General features: G+C 38.9%; 1 protein-coding gene across 4 annotated transcripts in view; it reads left to right on the forward strand.

Annotated features, from left to right (window-relative positions):
• Window positions 1-22,618, forward strand: part of SLC41A2 (solute carrier family 41 member 2) — a 151,157-nt gene that overhangs the window by 126,034 nt on the left and 2,505 nt on the right. The gene's annotated exons all lie outside the window — the stretch shown is intronic.

Raw genomic sequence — 22,618 nt, forward strand, 5'->3', positions numbered from 1 at the left:
TAGGCATGAGAGAAAAAAACAAGTTTTATAAGGTTAAGTATACATGGGTTATACGTGTATTATACAAGGAAAGAATTTAGTGCCAAAGATTACAGAGATAAGTGAAATATACAAACAATATTGTACCTTGAACTGTATCACCCTGGTGAAAGAAATTAAACCTTAGATGGGAGCGGATGAACTTTTAGAATGAGAGAAAACTGTTCTTGCCATATCTTTAGCAGTTAACAGGTGCACTCTGGGAATTCTAGGGTTTGTAGGCTTGCCTGGGGGCCATTAAAGCGTCTTTCTCTTTCCTGTATTTCTCTCCCTTTGCTGGGCCTCCCTGTCTCTATTATAAAAGACCGAGGTGACTACTTTAAGGAGGTTCTCTAAAGTACTATCTGGTCCCAGGGCCAGTTTTTATAGCTTCCTCCTGATATCAGGGGCTGCCTGAGTAATAAATGTATCCTTTGGGATTAGCTGTCCCTCAACTGAATCAGGAGATAAGAGAGGTGTGCTTTACCAAGGGCTCTCTCAGCCACTCCAGGAATGCAGTGGGATTCTCATCAAATCCCTGATGGATCATGGACAACTTAGTATAATTGAGAGGCTTGGTCTTAGTTCTACATAAGCCCTCTATTATGCACACCTAAGGGTGTCTCCTCTTCCAGTCTTCCACCTTGTCATTGAGATCCCATTTAGGGTCATACACTGGTACTGCTTCTCTTCCAATTGGATAATATTCGCCCCCTTCCCTGACACTGTATGTGATATAAAGCTCATCCCCAGATCTCTCTGCTACTTGCAAAGCAGCCTGCTTCTCAGCGTCTGTCAGGTTCTGATTCAAAAGTAACATAATGTCTCTCCAGGAGAGTTCATATATTTGGGTGAAATTCAGGGTCATCTGAAAACTTGCCAAGATCCCCCATGTGCTTTAAGTTCTATAGGGAGAAGGGGACCTGGACCTTACTGGGCCCAAATTCACTGGGCATCTGTTGGAAGGGCAAGAGTGAGACTGGGGCTTGTTTAGAGTGAGGATTTCTAGGAGGGGGTACGGGAGAGGCTGAAGCTGGATAGAAACGTTGGGGTGGACCCAGAGGAGCAGGGCTTGAGGGTGCTGGCTTCTCTGCTGGGGTTGCCTCTGGGACTCATATCTTTAATTTCCTGGCCTTGCCCCTTGCAGCCTTCCTTGAGATGGCCAACATGGGAGCTAGGTCAATCCTACATTGTCGGCAAAGGTCGGGATTGCCTTGCAAGGTATAGAAAGCCTGCACATATGGGACCTCAGACTATCTGTCCTCACATCTACAGAAAAGTTCCAATTGCCAGATGGTATTGAAATGAATGGTCCCTTCCTGAGGCCAAGTCAGTCCTTCCTGTAAATCATAATTTGGCCAAACCTTTGTGCAGTGAGCTATGAGGCGCTTTTCCTCCAGATTCTGAGGGTCAAAGCAGTCCAAGTGGTTTAGGATACACTCCAGAGGAGTATAAGCTGGGGGTGGTGAAGAGAACTGGTTGCCCATTCTGAAAAACAGGGAATAGAGGCTTCCCTCATTTCCCTTCCTTCTTTCAGTGAAAACTCAGGATGTGATGGAGAGAGAAAGTGAGCATCCTCCCTTCACTCTACCTCTTATCCCTGAGCTCTGGTGACCTTGGCAGGTGCTGGCCATAGGCACAATTGCACTATGTAACCACGAAGCACAGAAAACCTGGAGAATAGGAATTAACCGCTGTCACCTATGCCTCCCTTTCTCCCTGTTGGCAATCTTTAGTTCCCTGGGAACGTTCATGCCGTAAAGCATGGCCTCCTTCCGTAGGGTGGGTTTCAGTCGGCAAGAATTGGTCCTGCCTATCTACATTGTGCCTGTTGCCTGGCTTTGAATCCCTCGCACCTGGTTTTTCTTTCTAGGGCTTCAGCCTGAAGCTTGGAATCGAGTTTGGGACTGAAAAGATATTTCAGAGGCTGTTTGTATCTGTTTAGAGTGTCTCAAATGAGCCCTGCTGAATTTGCAGTTCTCAGCCAGCAGGGGTCATTCCTCCCTTAACTTCCATATCAGAAACAGAGTTGGGAAGGGGAGCCCTCTCGCACAGAAAAGGAAAAAACAGAAAAACAGTTTAAGGGGCAAAAAGGGGGAGATTCTGGGGGAAGAACCCCTTGCTTAGTGCAACTGGGTTCCTCTAATCCTTATATCTTTCCCCTGGTTCAGACTGGGTCGAATTCCTTGGCCTAAGGAGAAATGTTCCATTGGCACAGCAGGCGAGAAGTGCCCTATATATTGACCCTGTGAGGTCCTGGCTACCACTGGTTTTCTCCTGCCCCCCTTGTGACTGTTGGGTTTGGCTTTTGCCTGCTGCAGGCATGCCCAGGTGCCTGAGCTGGGAGGGGTACGAATAAGGAGAGGTGCCCTGAGCCATGCATGCCTGTGACTGTTGAGGTGGAGGCATACATGCACCTCTAGGAAAAAATTGGTCTGATTTTCACCTTTGGCGGCTGAGCCAAATGCTCATTTTACTTAGTAACATTGCTGCAGCCTGTAGCAAAACTCTTAACATTATCAAGAAAGAGATAAGAACCATTTCAAACCATGTGAGAGAGAGAGAGAAAAAAGAGACAAAGTCTGGGGGTTTTGACTGGCCCAGTTGGGGCAGTTTAAAACTCCGTGAAGGGAAATAGAGCCTCTTACCAGTAGGAAAGAGAGAAAGGTGGTGGAGTTTCAGAAGAGAGGCAGACCTGACAGTTTCACATTCACTCACACCTTCCACAATCCTGGATGAGCCCCCAGTTGAAAAGGGAAAAGTTCCCTTGTCCTCCTCACAGGGCATGTGATGGGAGTGTGGTTCACTTCTTCAGTGCCCAGCTGCTCAAACCTCTAGGGGAGCATACAGACAGGCAGGCTGTGGGGCTCTGACTCCATGGCATTGTCTAGGGGTGAATCTTTGCAACTGAAGCCCCAGTGGGCATGTGTTACAGAGTGCTCTTTTAGTTTAGCCATCTGTAGGCAGCTTGTGCTAGCTCAATTAGACTCCTGCCTTATCGCAAGGACAGAGGCCTTTCTGTATCCTGGGTTCTTGTCTTGGTGTACTTGAAGAATCAGATTACACGTGGGCTTAGAGAATGAGTGTAAGGTTTTACTGAGTGGAAGTAGCTCTCAGCAGATGGGAGAGCCAGAAGGGAGATGGTTTTCCCCTGAAGCCAGGCCGCTTGGAGGCCTGGGCTCTCCTCCAACTGTCCCAGCCAAACTCCACATCATTCTGCTGGTGGATGGCCGGCTTGCATGCTGGTGCCTGTCGGTGTGTTCCTCCTGATGTTCAGCTGCCCATATGTTCCTCCACTGATGTGCTCCTCTCGATGTCCAGCTGCCTGTGTGTCTGCCTGCTAGGGTCTCGGGGGTTTTTATAGGCACAGGATGGGGGCGTGGCAGGCCAGGGTGTTCTTGGGAAATACAACATTTGGGCAGGGAAACAAAAATGCCTGTCTTCGCCTAGGTCCATGGGCTCAGGCCCGGGGGTGGAGCCCTAGCCAAGGAGCACACCCTCCTCCACACAGCACTTCCCTTCCCCTCAGCACTTCCCTTCCCCTCTTCTGTATCATTTAAAGGGACCAAGCCCCTCCTGGCACTTCCATATCAATGTTATGAAATACATATAGATAGTAAAATGGTTACTATAGTGAAGTAGATTAAAATATCATCTCATATAGTTATTTTTTTGTGTGTGACAAGAACAGCTAAAATCTACTTATTTTAAAAAAAATCCGTAATACAATATAATTTCATTAACTTTAGTCCTTATGTTGTATATTAGATCTTTAAATTTTGCCTTTTCATTTTCTTGACCATATATTTTAAGAGCAGAAGTTCTAATTTGAATGAAGTTCAGTTTATCAGTTTTTGCAAATGATTAGTGCTTTTTATATCCTAAGAAATCTTTGCCTATCCCTCAGTTGTGAGGGTTTTCTGTTTTAGAGATTTTCTAGTTTTAGCTTTTATTTGAGTCTCTGACCATTTTGAATTAATTTTTGTGTATGGTATATGATAAGGCTTGAGGTTCATATTTTTCAGTATGAATATCTGGTTGTTACAGCACCATTTATTGGGAAGACTATCATTCTCCCTTGAATTATCTTAGCATCTTTGTCAAAAATCAATTTACTTTATATACATACATATATGCAGGTCTATTTCTAGACTTTCTTCTGTTCCACTGATTTATATGTCTATTCTTAAGCAACTGTTGTTTTCTTTTGAGCCTCAACTTGTTCTTGATTTTAGTTTTAAAAAGAAATCATTTACCTTTTTTTAAAATTGCAAACTCTTCTCTAGGTAGCGCTCATACATATATAAGTATTTTTATGTTGACAGGTATAGATATACTAAATAACCAAATGTAATGTAGATGCTTTTGCCACTGTGATTTCTGCCAAAATCAACATCCTTTTATTCTCTACTCTCAACATAGAGTTTTGGCATTTCAACAGCAGTAGTAATTATATCTACAAATCCTTATGTGATGCTGTATCTCAAACCTTCTGGAAGTCCAAGTTGATTATGTCTGAGTTTTCACACTTGTCACTTCTCATAGCTGCTTTTTCCAATATGTTAATTAATAAAGCATTTTTTCCTTTTGTACATCAAACTCTATGCTGTTCTCTATATTCTTTCTCTAAGCAATGACTTTAGACTCTCCCATGTCAAAACAAAATTCTTTTTATAGTTTTCAAATTTCTCAGTTATTTCTTTGCCCCTTTCTTTAATTCTCTCTCAATATAATGAGTTCTCTTCTTATCATGGTTTTTATTTTGTTTTGTTGACCTTTTTTATGTCAAAGAAGTTCAGAGCTATACTTCTGATTATTTTTTTTACCTGCTATTAAAATTTTTTCAGGTAGTTTCACTTTCTAGAGATATCTATTACTCAATTCCTACAGATTTCAAAATTATCTTTCTAAATCTGTTTTCTGAGACCATATGTCCCCTACTTAAGAAGTAGGTCTCTATACTGAGCTTAGTCAAGAGAGGGATGTTAGGTCATTGTCTCATGGGGCAATTTTTTGTTTTTGTTTTTCAGTTTATTGAGTTTTCTTTCTTCTCATAAAACAGCATATATTCCTTATTGTTAAAATTGCTCACAATCCCCACACTCAAAGGCCATCATCACAAATAATTTTGGTGTGTATGCTATTTTTTAAAACTTTTTTAAAAATAATTTTTCAAATTTGAGTAGTGCTTTGGAAAGACACTCAATAAACAGTTTTAAATAAGCAAATACGTGTTTTTCCAGTGAAATGTTTTGCTGGGCAACCTGCAGAAGGCCTATTTGAAGTGGACATGGTAGTAGAGTCAGGGCCATTTTGGCTGTGGGCAAAGAGTAAAAAGGGAGCACATAAGTTGTACAGGGCCTAGCCTCTGCTGATTGCACCTTTCCTTAATAGTCTATGGATAGCAAGAGTATTATACTAATTATACTTAGCATATAGTAGAAAATCAGTAAGTGTTCATTTATTTTAGTTATTTATAAATGCTTCATTCACACTTTTTTTCTTTTTCCTTCTTGTTAGAAACCAAGAAACAACTTTAGTTTGAATATTTCCTTGATTTTTAGGCTATAATTTTTTTCTTTTTTTTTTTGAGACAGAGTCTCGCTGTGTCACCCAGGCTGGAGTGCAGTGGCACGATCTCGGCTCACTGCAAGCTCTGCCTCCCAGGTTCATGCCATTCTCCTGCCTCAGCCTCCCGAGTAGCTGGGACTACGGGCACCCGCCACCATGCCTGGCTAATTTTTTGTATTTTTAGTAGAGACGGGGTTTCACCGTGTTAGCCAGGATGGTCTCGATCTCCTGACCCCATGATCCACCCGCCTCCGCCTCCCAAAGTGCTGAGATTACAGGCGTGAGCCACCGCACCCGGCCGCTATCATTTCTTAATATCAAGTGACATTAGCTGTCTCTAGTTCTTTGCATTATTCCATCAGAATGACATGGTCAGATGAGGGAGTGTCTATGGCAGGTGTAACTAGGCAATAGTTAATGAACACCCAGCCAAGAATGATGTATCTTTTCAAATTCTAAATTGTACATTAACTGTTGAATAAAGAACAATGATATGTATAAGGTATAAAGAATAATAACATAGTGAATACTAGTACACTTACCTGTCAGCTCAAAAATATAGCACTGCAATTGCCCTAGTACCTACAGGTTTAGAAGACACCTATGTGCCCCATTCTCCTCTCCAGAGGAAACTTTTCATCCTGATAGCTTTCATGGCTGTGTCTTCCCTTGTTATTTTACTGTATGTATTTGGACACCTAAATGTTGTTTTATTTCAACATGTTTTTAAGTTTTAGAAAATGGAATCATACTGAATATATGCTTAAGTGACTTTTTTTGCTCAGCATTGTATTTGAGATTCATTCATAAATGTAAGTGTTATTCATCTACTATATTTAGTTGGGCTACCATTCAGCTATTTTACTGTTACATAGTATTCTATTGTGTGAATATTCTACAATTTATTCAACCATTTTTCTTTTTTATTTATTTATTTTTTTTTGAGACGGAGTCTCGCCCTGTCGCCCAGGCTGGAGTGCAGTGGTGCGATCTCGGCTCACTGCAAGCTCCGCTTCCTGGGTTCACGCCATTCTCCTGCCTCAGCCTCTCCGAGTAGCTGGGACTACAGGCGCCTGCCACCACGCCCGGCTAATTTTTTTTTGTATTTTTAGTAGAGACGGGGTTTCACCGTGGTCTTGATCTCCTGACCTCGTGATCCGCCCGCCTCGGCCTCCCAAAGTGCTGGGATTACAAGCGTGAGCCACCACGCCCGGCCCCATTTTTCTTTTAATGGACTTTTTAGATTGTTTTTAGCTTTTTGCTATTAAAAATCAAGGCTATAAATGTTATCATGTAGGTCTCCTGGAACGTATTATAAGAGTTTATTTTGTAAAGAAGATCTTAACCATTTTATGTCATGGACTCCTTGGGAATTTTTTAAAATATTATGGGATTCTTCTCAAATTAAGGTTTTTAAATGCATGCACTAAAATACATAGGTTTATAAAGGAAACCAACTCTCTATATATGTAATGTAAAATACATATCTACATATTTTTAAAGCCCTGATTTTTAAATTATTAGGTTCAACAGATATAAAAATTACATTTCAAGAAATATAGTCAGAAGAAACATAACATAGAGGAAAAGAAAAGAATCATAGAAACTGTACACATTGTTCACTGAAAGTTCTTGTATAACAATATAGAAGATTGTTATTATACTCATGACTTTTTGTCTTTTCACATTAGAACTAAATAAAAAGTCAAGAGTGATATAGAAATTCCCTACATTAGACGGGGCACAGTGGCTCATGCCTGTAATCCCAGCACTTTGGGAGGCTGAGGCGAGTGGATCACCTGAGGTCAGGAGTTCAAGACCAGCCTGGTCAACATGGTGAAACCCCGTCTCAACTAAAAATATGAAAAAATTAGCTGGGCATGGTAGCGGGCACCTGTAATCCTAGCTATTTCGGAAGGCTGAGGCAGGAGAATCACTTGAACCCAGGAGGTGGAGGTTACAGTGGGCTGAGATCGCACCATTGCACTCCAGCCTGGGTGACAAGAGCAAAACTCTGTCTGAAAAAAAAAAAATCCCTACATTAAATGACTATGTGCATATTTTGATTAAATGTCAAGTATGTAAATATTTAAAATGTTAAATATGACAAATGACCTTGTTTCTTGTTAACTTATCTACTCTGCTGTAACACTATTCACAAGGATAATGTATATGTAAATTGTTTCTAGGTTTTGTTTTGTTTTGTTGTTAATAGAGATGGGTCTCACTGTGTTGCCCAGGCTGCAGTGCAGTGGCATGATTATAGCTCACTGTAACCTTGAACTCCTGGGCTTAAGTGATCTCTTGCCTCAGCCTCCTGAGTAGCTAGAACTACAGGTGTGCACCACCATGCCTGGCTTTTTTTAAATTTTTTTTTAAGTAGAGACAGGGTCTCATCATGTTGCCAAGGCTGGTCTCAAACTACTGGCTTCAAGCAATTCTCTGGCCTTGGCCACCCAAAGCACTAGGATTACAGGGATGACCCACCATGCCTGGCCTAGGTTTGGTTTACCAACGCGCATACCAGTCTCATAGAGGTATGTTGATAGGAATGGAGGAAGGTATTTGAAAGCATTACTAGACCTTGACAGGGTAGGAGGACAGAAAGCCAGTGTGGAGGAAAGGAAGCTGACACTGGCTTTAGGTTTGCTATAGCAGATTTGGTCCAGAGAGTCAGGATGTCTGATATTACTGAGACGTTAGGAAACTTAACACAACTACTACAGCATCACAGCTATTCCCAGACCTTGAGGCTGTTAACTGGCTGAAGAATGTAGAATCCGGTCAGCTCTTGTGAAAACTCATACCTACTAAAGACTCCACAGCATTGTATCCTTACAGGAAGAAAAAAAGGGTTGGGGAGGGGGGGTTCTACTGAATTCATACCTCCAAAGTCTTACATGAGTGCTACATGGTGTAACCTAATCTGTAGCTGGAACCCTACTGGTAAGGGAGTCTAAGAATTATAGCTCTAGGTGTTTCTCTCTTTGTAAGATAAGAAAGACCATAAAAGGAGTGAGAATGGATGCTGAATGCCAATAGTCCATATCTAGCACAGTACTCATTCTTCATAGTTTATTTGTATCTTCTTTTTTTATCTTAAGATTATCCAACATTTATTAGTCTTATTTGCCTTTTCAGAGGATCAACTTTGACTTTGTCTTCACTATCATGTTTGTTTTCTATTAATGTTTGTACTTACCTTTAGTATTTTTTCATTCGACCTTAGGTTTATTGTTCTTTTTCTAACTTCTAGATATGAATACATAGCTCATTTATTTTCAGTCTTTCTTTTCTAACAACCACTTAGGTGCTGCATTTCCAGCATTCTACAATTTTGATACATAAGATTTAATTATTGATTAGCTCTACATATTTAATAATTCACATTATGATTTCCCTTTGACACATGATTTATTTTGAAGTATATTTTAAAATGTCCAAAAATATGATGTTTTTTTTTTTGGTATCTGTTACTGATTTCTACCTGCACTGCAATTAGGGAGTGTGGCCTTTGTGACAGTAATCCTTTGGGATTTTATTGAGAATATTCTTATTGCCTAGTATGTAGACAGTTTTTATGAATATTACCTATGTGTTTGAAAAAAAGTATATTTTCTAAATGTTGGCTACAGTATTCTATATACATCCATTAGATTGAATTTCTTGATTGTGTATTTGAAATGATCTGTGTTTTTTCAGATTTTATAGTTGATTTATTAATTTCTCAGAGAAATGGGTTATAACATCTCCCACTAAGATGGTGACTTTCTCTTTAAATTTTATTTTTTTTTTTTGAGATGGAGTCTCGCCCTGTCGCCCAGGCTGGAGTGCAATGGCACGATCTTGGCTTACTGCAACCTCCACCGCCTGGGTCCAAACAATTCTCCTGCCTCAGCCTCTGGAGTAGCTGGGATTACAGGCGCTTGCCACCATGCGCAGCTAATTTTTGTATTTTTAGTAGAGATGGGGTTTCACCATGTTGGCCAGGCTGGTCTCAAACTCCTGACCTTGTAATCTGCCTGCCTCAGCCTCCCAAAGTGTTGGGCTTACAGGCATGAGCCACCACACTTGGCTGTCCTCTGTTTTCTCTTTTCTTTCCTTCTGGATCTCCAAATAGATGTGCTTGAGAATTACTATCCTACATATTTATGCTATCCTCCATATTTATGACATCTATTTTCATATTTCCCCACTCTTTATATCTTTGTGCTACTTTCCATTCCTCTAGATTCACCTTTCATTACTTATATATTCAAGTGTGTCTAATGTGCTATTAATCTCACCTATTTATTGAGTTAAATTTCAGAGGATGAAATTTTTATTTCTAAAAGTTCTAGTTGGTTTTCTAATTTGTTCATTTCTTCTTTTTCTTTAAAAATATGATACTTATATTCTGTGCCAGATATTTCCAGTGTCTAAAATCTTTCAGGTTCTGATTCTGCTTTCTATTATTTTTGCTATTAGTATCTTGTTTCATTTCATGTCTATGTCATATGACTATTTATACTGAGATCTTGCTCTTTTAAAACATTGATGCTTTTTATTTTTAAATTGACAAATAAGGATTGTATATAGTATACAACATGCTGTTTCGATATATGTATTCATTGTGGAATGCTAAATCAAGCTAATTAACATATCCATTCCTCACAAAATTATCATTTTTTTGTGATGAGAACATTTAAAATCTATTCTTTTAACAATTTGCAAGTGTAGTCATGTGCTATGGGTCAAGGTTTTGGTCAACAACAGACCACATATATGATCGCATCCTGTGATTATAATGGAGCTGAAAAATTCCTATCACCTAGTGATGTCATGGCTGTACCGTCCTAGTGTGTTACTAGTTATGCTGTACCTAGTGTGTACGCTAGTTATCCAGTGTGTCCCAGTTACATTGGTATAAACAAACCTGCTGCACTGCCAATCATATAGAAGTCTAGCACATTTCATTATGTTTAGTACATAATACTTGATAGTAAACAACTGTTACTGGTTTGTGTACTTACTACTATATTCAAAAAAAGTTTAAAAGTAAAAACTCAAAAATAGAAAAAAAGAGAGAGAGACAGAGGCAAGGAAAAAATAAAAATAAATAGGAAAAAGCCTATAGGATAATGATATAAAGAAGGAAAATATTTTTGTACAGCTGTACAATGTTTTTGTGTTTTGTCATTGCAAAATTGTTTAAAAAGTAAAAAACAATTAAAAAATTTATCAAGTAAAAAAGTTACTGTCAGCTAAGTTTAATGATTAGCAAAAAGATTTTTTATATGTTTAGTGTAGTCTAAGTGTACAGTATTTATAATGTCTACATTAGTGTACAGTAATGTCCCGGGCCTTCACATTCACTTACTACTTATTCACTGACTCACCCAAAGCAACTTCCAGTCCTGCCATCTTCATTCATGGTAAGTGCCCTACATGGTAAATGTACCATTTTTTATCTTTTATACTGTATATTTACTGCAACTTTTCTGTGTTTAGGTATACAAATACTTCTGGTTCCGTTACAGTTGCCTACAGTATTCGGTACAGTCACATACATGCTATACAGTTTGTAGCCTAGGAACAACAGGCTGTACCACATAGCCAAGGTGTGTGGTAGGCCATACCATCTAGGTTTGTGTACATACACTCTCTGATATTTGCACGGTGATGAAATTGCCTAACGATGCATTTCTCAGAATGTATCCCCATTATTAAGCAAAACATAATTGTCTATGGGAAGATATGCATAAGTTATATACAAATACTACACAATTTTATGTAAAGGACTCAAGTATCCTTGGATTTTGGTATCCTTGCGGGAGGGGGGGTCCTGCAACCAATCCTCCCCTATGGATACCGAGGGACAACTGTCCTCAATTTGGGATTGTTAGACCACGTAGGTAGTTGGATCCTGGCCCAAATCCATGTACAGGTCACCTTGTGGTTATAAATTCTTAGGGGAGACTTTTTTCCCACCATGTTAGTACCACAGTCAGATAAGTTTCTTTCCTGTTCCTTCTGTGGGGGCTGGTTTATTTCTTATTCAGAGGTGCAGCTTTTTATTTTATGTGAAAATCTTCTATTAGACTCTCTACCTGAGACAGGCCTTGCTTTTGTCTCCTGTCTGCTGTGCCCTGTGCCATCATCAAGACCAGCGGAGGATGCCTCCATGTCCCCTGGAGAGACAGAGGGCACAAATGGCCCAGGGCAGCTGCCTGCTCAGGATCCTCAGAGTCTTACCCTGGCATGCTGTTTCCCTTTGTTTTGGGCCTCCAAGGATTCCTTTCCTTCATGCCAGCTCAGTGATGCATTTTAAGAGATAGATTTTGTATTTTATTGAACATTTTACATTGTTTTCTGTTGGTAGGTCATTTGGGGTATTTTGTTTATAATGCTGCTAAAAATGGAAGTTTCATCTGGGTCTTTTTTTGTGTTCTTGTTTTTTTGGGTTGTGTTTCTATTTTTGTTTTTTCGTATCTACAAGTAGAAACACTTCCTTCTCCTTTCTAGCTGCCCCCAGTCATTGCCCAACAGGGGTAATGTGGTATGGGGGAAGCAGTGTGGGCTTTGGAATCAAACAAACAGACCTGGGTTTGACTCTACCACTTGCTAGCTGTGTTACCGGGCAACCACTTCACCTTTCTGCATCTAAATTTTCTCTTCTAAAAATAGAGATAATAATAATACCCACCAAAGTACCCAGGAGGAAAAAAGGTAATCAAACATCATTAGTTTTCTTTTCAGCAACACCATTTATTTCCCACCTTCCCCCACCTGCCACCCAACAAAATAGTTCAAGCCAAAGAAAAGATGCTTATATCTGAATATAAGAAGTAGACTGAATTCCTGTTGATTGATAATGCTAAATTATTCTTAGCAGACATTTAAATATTAGATTTTAATGAGTAGGGTTTCCAGCCTGGAAACCTGGATTAGGGAAGCATATTTTTGTAAGGGACATGAAGTCAACCTTTGTAAAGCTAGGGGTTAGGAAGAACTGTATTAATTTGCTACTTCTCGGGTTTATTTGTATCATATTTCTAAGCATTCCTCTCCCAAAGAAATCATCTTTCTTCACACTATATACAAGGTGGTTATTGGCAGTTGAGGCATTAAGGGGATGCTAACACAAGGGAATGTTGATTCTAGCTCAAAGAAGGAGCTGGCTGAAGGAATCAATATCGTCCAAAGCAAATATATATATTTTGTACTTTATATATTTATTTAAATTCCAAGAAATACATTTAGAACATGCATAATTAGCTGAGGTTACAAAGTTGCCTTTTCAAAAGGCACATTTACCTAGAGAGGTTATGCATATTTCATAAAGAACAAACAGACGATATAAAAACACAGTCTACCCTTGGTGTGTTCAATGTACTTTCCCAAGGAAAAGCATGCATTCCTTAAATTATCATTTAGCTTTAAAACAAAAAATGTTGCATTTAAGAAGGGCCTGCTACTTATTGTCATTTTAATAATTACACACAGAGTTCCAAGGAAACAGATATCTTTTGTTAACTTGCAAAAAACGAATAAATTTAAACCTGCTTGAACTTTGTCATCACAATACCTTTAAAAATAAATTGCATGGGAAGAGAACTTTATTCATATTGTATAAGTAAATCCAATAAATGGAATGATAATGTGCAAAGGCAGAGAGGGAATATCACAAAGGTGAATAGAGCAATTTCTGCATAGTTCACAATGAAATTTCTTACCTCTGTAATTTAGCGCTAGAACAGACTATGAAGACATAAATTTATTCGTTTTAAAGACTGAGGGATCACAGAAGTGACAAATCATATAACTGGTTAGTGTTAGAAACCAGACTTCTATTCCAACAATCTTTTAAATAAAGTCCATAAATTCTGAGACAGTGTAATAATTGATATATCAGTGATGATGGCACCAATATTTACTGAGTGAGTACTTACTACAAACCAAGCATTTGCTTAGCCCTTTACATATATTATCTTGTTTAATTTTGGCAATCAGTCCATCAGGTAGGTAATGATAACCTCATTGTACAGATGAGGCAACTAAGACTTGGAGAGTTTTTTTTTTTTCAGTTGTTGACAGTAACAGTTATTCAGTGATAGAGCTTCTTCAATAGCAAACATTTGTTTCATTTATCATGTATAAGTATTTTGCTAGAAACCAAGGGATCGAACAGAAAGAAGACATGGTTTTCTTCTTTCGGGGATTGACACATTAGATCCCTACAACCTAACATGTAAGATGTATCTGTAAGATGTTAGATGAGTAGTGTTTTTTTGTTTGTTTTGAGACAAAATCTTGCTCTGTCACTCAGGCTGGAGTGCAGTGGTGAGATCTCAGCTTACTGCAAGCTCTGCCTCCTGGACTCAAGGGATCCTCCCACCTCAACCTGAGTAGCTGGGTCTACAGGGGGCTGATTTTTATAATTTTTGTAGAGACAGGGTCTCACTTTGTTGCCCAAGCTGGTCTCAAACTCCTGGGCTCAAGTGATCCACCTGCCTTGGCCTCCCAATGTGCTGGGATTGCAGGTGTAAGCCACCATGCCTGACTGAATAGCTTTCATATGTTTTGACCACAGCACTTGTAAGAAATATGTTTATTTTGAAACATATACATACATAAATATGTGTAAATTCATAGCTAAAACAAAAGTTTTATGAAATACCCTTACAGTGTGTTACACATGCTACTTTCTATTCTAGTCCATTCTATTCTATTTCAATTTTTTAAAAGCCAGTTGTTACTGGGTGCAGAGGCTCAAGCCTGTAATCCCAGCACTTTGGGAGGCCGAGGTGGACAGATCACCTGAGGTCAGGAGTTCGAGACCAGCCTGGCAAACATGGTAAAACCCTGTGTCTATGAAAAATACAAAAATTAGCCGGGTGTGGTGGTGCGCGCCTGTAGTCCTAGCTACTCAGGAGGCTGAGGCAGGAGAATCACTTGAACCTGGGAAACAGAGATTGCAGTGAGTTGAGATTATGCCACTGTACTCCAGCCTGGACAACAGAACGAGTCTCTGTCTCAAACAAAACAAAACAAGCCATTTGTATTTATATGGATATATACATATATATTTAAATTGTGTGTGTGTGTGTGTGTGTGTGTGTGTGTAAAACTCTAACTACTAATAGTCCTCCAGAGCTCCTTTAGCTATTTATTTTGTTATTTATCCCTATATTTTGTTTGGATTGCTAATTTTGCTTTATTAACTTGAGAAATTATCTATTGACTTCTAGTTGTCGTACATGAGGATTTTGCTAAGTTGTTGTAGATGAGGATTTTGCTACCTTGCCCTGTGCCTTATTTATTTCCCCACCTTCCATCCTCCTAGTGTAGTAATGCTCAATCTTTTTTTAATAAATGGTTTTATTACTATGACTTATAAATGTTATTTCTCACAGAGCCATGTAGTGTATTCTATTTTCTCTTTATCTCTTTTTAATTTTCTTCTGGAGATAATTACCATATTTTTCCACTTGCATAGTTTTCTACATTTCTGAATTTTTTATTATTTTTTTCTTTTTTGAGACAGAGTCTTGCTCTGTTGCCCAGGCTGGAGTGCAGTGGCGCAATCTCAGCTCACTGCAACCTCCACCTCCTGGGTTGAAGCAATTCTCCTGCCTCAGCCTCCCAAGTAGCTGGGATTACAGGTGTGTGCCACCACATCTGGCTAATTTTTGTATTTTTAGTACAGATGGGGTTTCACCATGTTGGCCAGGCTGGTCTCAAACTCCTGACCTCAGGTGATCCACCTGCCTCGGCCTCGCAAAGTGCTGGGATTACAGGTGTGAGCCACCGTGCCTGGCCTGAATTTTTAAATTTCTTAATTTTTTTTGCAAGTGCTCCATCAACAGCTATCACATACCTAAATTAGTGTTTTGCCCCTCAAAAGTTTATTATATCAGATAATTTGCCCACTTGCCTTTATCATGGAGACCTGGTATCCAGAGCATTCCACCCTCCTGCTCTGGCTTTGGTGCCCCAGGCCACTGCACAGCTGTCATCCTGGAACCTTCTCTCACTGCTCTCTTATGTTGCCTCTTCCATTTTCTGAATCCCATTTTTCTCTTGGTTCAAGCCCTCATTTTGCTTCAACACAGTTTCTAGAAAGTTTCAAAGAAAGAGAACATGGGAGAAATATTTTCTGAGTGTATGCATGTCTTAAAAGGCCTTTCATTTACTCTCAACACTTGATTGATAAATTGGGCACAGATGTATAGATTGGAAATATTTCCCTCTCAGGATTTTGAAGATGTTACTCCTTGTCTCCCAGTGTTGCTGTTGAAAAAAATCAGATTCTTATTTCTTCATAAATAACCTGTTTTTAAAAATCATAGCAAATCTTTTTTAAGTTCTTCCAATGTGCCAAACACTGTTCTAACCATTCTGCATTATTTAACATTCACATTACATTTCTGTCTTGAACGGGGAGGAGACTGAGACATGGAGAGGATAAGTAACATGGAAGTAAGGGTGGGCTGTTGACTGGATGCTTTACTATTAAAGGACACGGGGACTGACCATTTAACTGGGGGCCTCCAAATGTGAGCATCTACTCTCCTCTCTGGAGGTCATCCTCCTGCCTGCCACTGTTCTCAGAACAGAATACGAGTCTGGAGGAATCCTCTAGTTAGGTATGCAGACTCTCAATTATCCCTGATTCTCAGCTAGTAGTACCTCATAGTTCCTAGTGTCTTTGAGTCCTGAGTCTCTACCACTCAGTTTCTCCAGAAAACATCCTTCTATTTTCCTACATGGAGAGGACAGTTTGCAGAAATGGTGAATGTGGAGCTAGCTCTGCACATAGACACGTAAGTAATCTTTTGGCCTTAGCCTTGCTTTCAGCCTCAGCACCATCTAATACTTCCAAGTCCAAACCTTTCGTGGATTCCACAGGACATACTGACATACTGACTCCTTTTCTCGTGTGTCCCTCTCAGTAGATATTCTAAGTTGTAGCTCATGCGGCCCCGGTCAGTGAGTTACCATTAACCCAGTGGTTTACATTTTTTAAAATTATGAAATATAAACATACAGGAAGTAATAGGAAATAAGATAACCATGTATTTACCACTCAGCTTTATCAATGATCTGAAGCAAATATTTCAAAATAAATAAAAATGCATCATATATATGGTTGGTAACTCCTGTGTATCCCTTCTTGAGCTCATTTCATCCCTCCCTAACAGTTATCAGCATTCTAAATTGGCATCTTTTCTTGCCATTATACTAAACTATTATACTATTGCTACAAATGTATGTATCTATACATAACATAGTTTTATACTTATACACTTTATTAAAATGATATGCATAGTCTTCCGCTTCTTTCATTCAACTTGTGCTTTTGAGATATATTCATGTTGATTTATATAGTTCATTTTCATTTATTTTAGCTTCTATATAGTGCTCAATTGTGTGACTTAACAGTGAATTTAGCCATTCTGTGTCAATAGGTACAATTTTTTGCTCTTACAACAGACGTGGTGAATATTCTTGCACATCTCTCAGTATGCTTGTATAAGAATTTCTCTGTATGGTTTCCATAAGTACACCAAGATACTGGTCTTCTCAGTCCTTGGGGTAGCAACAGGAAGACCTAGAGTCAGCAGAGCCCCTGAGCTAGTATCCTTTGGCCATGAACAATTTTATTTTTCCCCAGTGGCACAGGAAAAGAAAATCATTATTTCTATGTAGGATTGCTGAACTAAGGAGATGCACATCTTCACATTTAATAGATATTACCAACTTGTTCTCCAAAGTAGTTGTACCAGGTTACGCTCTCATCAATGTAAAGTTCTTTTTTTACTAAAACGAGGTACTGTAGTGATGGTTGAGAACATGGGCTTTAGTGTTGGACTTTGTGAGTTTGAGCCTGACTCCACCTGCAAGCTGTGTGATCATGGGAAGGTTTCTTGGACTTTGCCTTAGCTTTTTTTATATGTCAGAGGATTAGTGGACCATATGCTCTCTGTGACAACTACATAGCCACTTAACCTCTCCAACTCAATTTCTCCAAATGAACATTAGGAATAGTAAACCTACCTACTTCCTGAGAATGTGGCAAGGAATAATCCACTAAATAGGCAATAACTAAACAATAGGTTGAGTTGCATTCCAATAAAACTTTATTTACAAAAATAGGTGGCAGATGAATTTGGCCCATGGGCTGTAGTTTGCCAACCTTACTCTAGAAAAATCTCTCGTTCAGGGCAGATATAATACAAGAAATTACTAAATGATGTATGTATCATATAATATATAAATTTGTGTATACAAGTATATATTTAACACATTGTTAATATGTAAACATGTAATATATAATATAAATTTATTCATTTATTTTTATTGCTAATCCCAGAGAAATTAGCTACCCTCATTCTTTTAAAAACTATTGTTTACTCCTGTATACATTACTTATTCAATCAGCAAATTTACCTCCATACAGGAGGTAAATTTACCTCCATATACTTCAGTAATTTTGAGTTTACTACATAACTTGTTCTATTTATAGATAGTCAAATTTTTTTTAAGTTCTGCTTTTGGTCTTTTCTTCTTTAAGCTAACATTCTACTCTCTGAAGCAACATATAAACCCAGCGTCTGCTGACATGATAACCTTTGTCTTAAGTTCACATCTCCCACCCTCCTTGCCCAGGACAAACAATTCTTATTCTCATAGGAATCTCCTATATGACACTGTCTCAAGCTGATTTGCATTCCGTCATCAGATGTTGTCTACTTTTTAAGTTAGTCACTCTGCTAGGTAGTGAAGATGCAGATGTGAACCAGTTTCTCTGAAAATCGGGCATCCAAAACAGAGCCTAGATGTGGCCTGGCTCACTGGGGGGTCTCGTGGGATGACTCTCTTTCTCTCAGTCTGTGCACTATGCTTTTAGTGATTGATAGAACTTGATATCATGCTGCCTTTTTGCCTTTCCTTTCATCCCCCTAAACCAAGGCTGTTATTATTTCAAAGTAAGTTTGGCAGATACTAGGCCCCATCTTTTCTTCAAATGAGAATACCAGGCTCAGAGTGGTAAGAAACTTACCCAAAGGCAGAACTGAGAATCAAATCCAGATTTTACAACTTCCAACTCCAGGATTCTTTCTAATATTTCATGCTTCCTCCATACCCAAAACAGATTGTCCTGGTAAAACTTTGTATGATTCCAAAACAGTCTCTACCAGTGAAACACTAATGAAGAATTGACCACATGCAAAAGACAATAGGGCTTAAAGTACAACCTCTCTCTGACAGATGTCCAAAGGCATGTAAAATTCATGCATTTGGAATAGGTACATGTCTTCCTACGTTTGGACAAGCCACTCTCCTTCCTGGTAAAGGTGTTAGAGCTAAAACGATAGCACACAGCAGTTTGGGTCCCAAGGCAAATGCCTCACCCCCACGGCCTACTTGCCAGGTTAGTGAAAGGTCTCTTGGCCCAAACCCTAGACCTGGGGTGGGCTTCCTCTGCACATACCAGGGGCCACAAATAGTAATAAGAATAATACTGTTAAAATAGACTAATAACAGACATTTATTGAAAGTTTATTGTCTGCCAGGCACTGAATTATTTAGTATATTATTTAATCCTCAGAACATTCTTACAAGGTAGGTACCATTTTAATGTTCATTTGGATAGAGTCAGAAAGGTTGAGTAACTTGCCTTCAGTCAGCTAGTAGACAATAGAGAAGGGCTGTAAAGAAGTGCTTTTAACCACTGTGCTATACTTGCCAACTTGTCCAAAACCAGTGAACATTATCCTTTCCAGTCCAAAATTTTTTTTTACTGCTTCAGAGATTTGAAAATTTAGAAAATCCCACAGAAATACAAACTACCATCAGAGAATACTATAAACACCTCTACGCAAATAAACTAGAAAATCTAGAAGAAATGGATAAATTCTTGGACACATACACCCTCCCAAAACTAAACCAGGAAGAAGTTGAATCTCTGAATAGACCAATAACAGGCTCTGAAATTGAGGCAATAATTAATAGCTTACCAACCAAAAAAAGTCCAGGACCTGATGGATTCACAGCCGAATTCTACCGGAGGTACAAGGAGGAGCTGGTACCATTCCTTCTGAAACTATTGCAATCAATAGAAAAAGAGGGAATCCTCCCTAACTCATTTTATGAGGCCAGCATCATCCTGATACCAAAGCCTGGCAGAGACACAACAAAAAAAAGAGAATTTTAGACCAATATCCCTGATGAACATTGATGTGAAAATCCTCAATAAACTACTGGCAAACCGAATCCAGCAGCACATCAAAAAGCTTATCCACCATGATCAAGTGGGCTTCATCCCTGGGATGCAAGGCTGGTTCAACATACACAAATCAATAAACATAATCCAGCATATAAACAGAACCAATGACAAAAACCACATGATTATCTCAATAGATACAGAAAAGGCCTTTGACAAAATTCAACAGCCCTTCATGCTAAAAACTCTCAATAAATTAGGTATTGATGGGACATATCTCAAAATAATAAGAGCTATCTATGACAAACCCACAGCCAATATCATACTGAATGGGCAAAAACTGGAAGCATTCCCTTTGAAAAATGGCACAAGACAAGGATGCCCTCTCTCACCACTCCTATTCAACATAGTGTTGGAAGTTCTGGCCAGGGCAATCAGGCAGGAGAAGGAAATAAAGGGTATTCAATTAGGAAAAGAGGAAGTCAAGTTGTCCCTGTTTGCAGATTACATGATTGTATATCTAGAAAACCCCATTGTCTCAGCCCCAAATCTCCTTAAGCTGATAAGCAACTTCAGAAAAGTCTCAGGATACAAAATCAAGGTGCAAAAATCACAAGCATTCTTATACATCAATAACAGACAAACAGAGAGCCAAATCATGAGTGAACTCCCATTCACAATTGCTTCAAAGAGAATAAAATACCTAGGAATGGACCTCTTCAAGGAGAACTACAAACCACAGCTCAATGAAATAAAAGAGGATACATACAAATAGAAGAACATTCCATGCTCATGGGTAGGAAGAATCAATATCGTGAAAATGGCCATACTGCCCAAGGTAATTTATAGATTCAATGCCATCCCCATCAAGCTACCAATGACTTTCTTCACAGAACTGGAAAAAACTACTTTAAAGTTCATATGGAACCAAAAAAGAGCCTGCATTGCCAAGTCAATCCTAAGCCAAAAGAACAAAGCTGGAGGCATCACGTTACCCAACTTCAAACTATACTACAAGGCTACAGTAACCAAAACAGCATGGTACTGGTACCAAAACAGAGGTATAGACCAATGGAACAGAACAGAGCCCTCAGAAATAATGCCACACATCTACAACTATCTGATCTTTGACAAACCTGACAAAAACAAGAAATGGGGAAAGGATTCCCTATTTAATAAATGGTGCTGGGAAAACTGGCTAGCCATATGTAGAAAGCTGAAACTGGATCCCTTCCTTACACCTTATACAAAAATTAATTCAAGATGGATTAAAGACTTACATGTTAGACCTAAAACCATAAAAACCCTAGAAGAAAACCTAGGCAATATCATTCAGGACATAGGCATGGGCAAGGACTTCATGTCTAAAACACCAAAAGCAATGGCAACAAAAGCCAAAATTGACAAATGGGATCTAATTAAACTAAAGAGCTTCTGCACAGCAAAAGAAACTACCATCAGAGTGAACAGGAAACCTACAGAATGGGAGAAAATGTTTGCAATCTACTCATCTGACAAAGGGCTAATAACCAGAATCTACAATGAGCTCAAACAAATTTACAAGAAAAAAACAACCCCATCAACAAGTGGGCGAAGGATATGAATAGACACTTCTCAAAAGAAGACATTTATACAGCCAAAAGACACATGAAAAAATGCTCATCATCACTGGCCATCAGAGAAATGCAAAGCAAAACCACAATGAGATACCATCTCACACCAGTTAGAATGGCCATCATTAAAAAGTCAGGAAACAACAGGTGCTGGAGAGGATGTGGAGAAATAGGAACACTTTTACACTGTTGGTGGGACTGTAAACTAGTTCAACCATTGTGGAAGTCAGTGTGGCGATTCCTCAGGGATCTCGAACTAGAAATACCATTTGACCCAGCCATCCCATTACTGGGTATATACCCAAAGGATTATAAATCATGCTGCTCTAAAGACACATGCACATGTATGTTTATTGCGGCACTAGTCACAATAGCAAAGACTTGGAACCAACCCAAATGTCCAACAACGATAGACTGGATTAAGAAAATGTGGCACATATACACCATGGAATACTATACAGCCATAAAAAATGATGAGTTCATGTCCTTTGTAGGGACATGGATGAAGCTGGAAACCATCATTCTCAGCAAACTATCGCAAGGACAAAAAACCAAGCACCACATGTTCTCACTCATAGGTGGGAATTGAACAATGAGAACACATGGACACAGGAAGGGGAACATCACACACTGGGGCCTGTTGTGGGGTTGGGGGAGCGGGGAGGGATAGCATTAGGAGATATATCTAATGTTAAATGACGAGTTAATGGGTGCAGCACACCAACATGGCACATGTATACATATGTAACAAACCTGCACGTTGTGCACATGTACCCTAAAACTTATAGTAAAAAAAATAAAAATAAATAAAAAAAGAAAATCCCCCTACTCTAGGTGGATCAAAGAAAAAAACATTTATATGGTCCCAAAATTCAAAGCATCACAAAAGTCTTTATATTCCTGATATTCTAGAAAATATTTATATACAACACCTTCATGTTTGAATAATCTTTTAAAATATTTCCATTTTATGTATATATCTATCTATAACTACATAGATGAGCCATTTCTAAATGCATTTACCTTCTAGTTATTGGTCTTACTACTGCACTGAAATTTTCCTTGACAAGTCACAAATGGCCTCATAATTAGTAAATGGTCAGTTTTCCATCTTTATTTTATTGGATATACCTGCAGCAGGAGACTGTTAAATAATTCCTTATTTAAATTTTTACTTCCTTCTTCATAATGTCTTCCTTTTTCACAG

This window comes from Hylobates moloch, unplaced genomic scaffold (assembly GCF_009828535.3).
Source record: "Hylobates moloch isolate HMO894 unplaced genomic scaffold, HMol_V3 SCAFFOLD_12, whole genome shotgun sequence".
NCBI classification, from domain to species: domain Eukaryota; kingdom Metazoa; phylum Chordata; class Mammalia; order Primates; family Hylobatidae; genus Hylobates; species Hylobates moloch.